Source organism: Bombus huntii, chromosome 1 (assembly GCF_024542735.1).
Source record: "Bombus huntii isolate Logan2020A chromosome 1, iyBomHunt1.1, whole genome shotgun sequence".
NCBI classification, from domain to species: Eukaryota; Metazoa; Arthropoda; class Insecta; order Hymenoptera; family Apidae; genus Bombus; species Bombus huntii.
In genome coordinates, this window is record NC_066238.1 from 14526597 (window position 1) to 14529410 (window position 2814).

General features: G+C 43.1%; 1 long non-coding RNA gene across 3 annotated transcripts in view; it reads left to right on the forward strand.

Annotated features, from left to right (window-relative positions):
* The window catches only part of LOC126870131 (uncharacterized), a 41512-nt gene that overhangs the window by 18184 nt on the left and 20514 nt on the right, over nucleotides 1-2814 (forward strand). The gene's annotated exons all lie outside the window — the stretch shown is intronic.

A 2814-nucleotide genomic window follows, 5' to 3' on the forward strand; every position in this document is an offset into this window, starting at 1 on the left:
ATATTTTTATTTGCGTTTCATCGTCAGTAATTCGTCGAAAATGTAAACTCCTCGAAGAAAATTAATTTGTAGAGTATCTCGGAACCGTATTGGATATTCTCTCGAGTTATAGTTGCCTAATTCATCGACCGAGACAATTTTCTTTCTTTAACATAGGTTATTCACAGAGGTTATACACACGATAGATATTTGTCAGTAACATTCGAACATCCTCCGCGTAGGTAGATCACGGCATGCATACACAACGTACATATTTATCAGATGTATATAATTCCTAATTTGTTTCTCCTCGCATTTACTTCATCATAATTGCTTCATTGTAGAGACGATGTATTGTTATTAAAGAATCGTGTTGCGCAATAGCCACGCACGATGGCGTGTCCAGCGTTTATCAAGAGGAGGTCGTGAATTCTTCGCGTCTCTCGCGCTAATTATTTCCATAACGCGGCGAAAAGTGTCGGCAGAAATTACACAAACCCGGTCGTTTGTTGAAAAAATTTGGGTCACTGCTATCGTTTATTTCCCCGTTGAGAAAAATGAACGCCCAAGGTCTTTGTAAGTAACGGCAATCATCGCACTGAAATCCTCGATAAATTTCTGCGAAACGCGCACGCCAAAAATACATCTGACAAGAATGCGTCGCGATTCGGTCGTACACGAGTAAACCAACACTCGATAATTTCCACGTATAAGAACGGAATTAAAATATAAGTGTTTGGTTGACATAGACCACGATGCAACCACCCTCCCCTTCGTTCCCTACCACGAGATAGGTCGATCCAATTGGGGTTCGAATAGCCTAACGTGGTGTCCTCCCCTTTGAGTTCCCGTTGCGATCAATACCCACGATGCCAAAGCTAACGCGGACTACCGACTTCTCACACAGGTCTCATCGTGAAGCGTCACTGTCCTTGGCTATACAGCGAATCACGAAGTCTGCTCTCCCATCAACCGCGCGATACATACCAACTTACCACAGAATGTGCTAGAATTCCTTGTAATCGCCGCACGGTTATGCAATTTCGAAGAAAAAATGATCGTATCGATTAACGCAGCGTTAATAATGCAAGTTACATATCCCATTCGGATCGAATTTCATTGAAATTTCATATACGAAGAATCGAAAGACCTATAGCAAATTCTTATATATATGTAATGCCTTTATTTCCCAGAGGCGATCTATTTTTTGAACCTATAATGCGATAAAAGCTATCGAATATTTTAATTTAAACGAAAGCAGCTGCTGGACGAATTCTTAATTGCATGAAAAACGTAGTTCGTTGTCGTGCAGTACCGTGCTTCCGCCGGCATATCCAGTACTTTATCTACATATGTACACGCACGTAAATGTACACACTCGCAAGCACTACGTGTCCGTGAATGCTCGTATGTACGTGAATTTATACATACAGCTGCGCGTTGCGTCACTCTCCGCAATTTCGGATACCCGCTTACCTACTCGTAATCGCAACGAGGAAGAGGAAGCGAAACTCCATTCCCCCGATGACCTTTCTCTTTCTGTCGATTATCATCGAGCGTGCGCATATGCGTCCACGAACACGCAGGAACGCATGACACGCGTGCTGCTCATTCTCCTTGAAAGTTGCACAACGCGCCGCCTTACCATTGTCTCGACCTCGCACTGTATCGCTCGTCCATCCACAGAATCCTTTACGTGCTTGATCAAAGAGCAAGATTATTGGAGCCTTAACCCTTCTCTCGAGAATCCACGCAGGTATATAATTTCCTTACCTCTATCGTGACACTTTCTTGAACCTTCTATCGCCGCGTTACGTAAGAGGAAATAAATTTTGTATGCGAACAGTCTCGCTAAAGAAACGATGCAAAGAAAGAATCGAACGTTTTAACGTACCTATCTCAGTCGCTGCACTGTATGGTTAACGTCCCTTTTTCAAACGAGTTAACGTATAAAAAGATAAGAGCTTCTAGAAATAATTAATCGAAACAAATAAATTCATGTGGTAAAAGCATAGTAGAGAACATTGGACGCGATAGATAGATGACGTGAAGCCGCTGGCTCATTTTGCAGAGTGCATAGAGTAGTGCGTGTGAGCAATAGTCACGCACACGGTGTATTCATAAGAGAGCGCGTCTTGGTGTTCCGCGCGAACACACGCGCGCTCGACGAACAAAGAAAAAGCCCTAGCGACCAGCAATGCGGCAACGGTGAGCGCCTGCGCGCCATGCTATGTGAGTCAAGGACGACACGTGCGCTTGAAACGACCTACTTATATCCCCGTTGCTTCGTGCGCGATCGGTTCGCGGCACGAACCTTCCCGAGCGTAGAAATAGGACGACCAAGTCGAGTTCCAATGTTCTACCGAGCCACCACCCCTTCCTCTTCCCTGTGCGCGCGAGTTTCGTTAATCGACTAACCGCTATTCGCGTAGCACCGTTCTCTCGCATTTAATGTTTGGATAGTAAAGATCGACTCAATTTTTAACATGTCTAATCTTCTCTTCTTTGCACTTGCTAACGTCAATTGGCAAATTTTTATTTTCTCCGATTTCTCGTGTTCTCGGATAATATGTGATCATCGACTTTTCCATTCGTATAACGATATTACGCTTTTATGTTTTTAATTGTCGATCTGTTGTGTTTCAAACGAAGAGAAAAAACATTACATTATTTACATAATTCCAGTCGTTTTAAGGAATATCGCGCGTTACGTAACATCAACGATCGTGCGTGCGTCTAATGGTTACGTAGATCTCTGAAATTAGAATTACGCGATTAATGGTTTTACTTTTCGAATAAAAAAGGCGATGGATAATACACGTGATCAATGTGTAG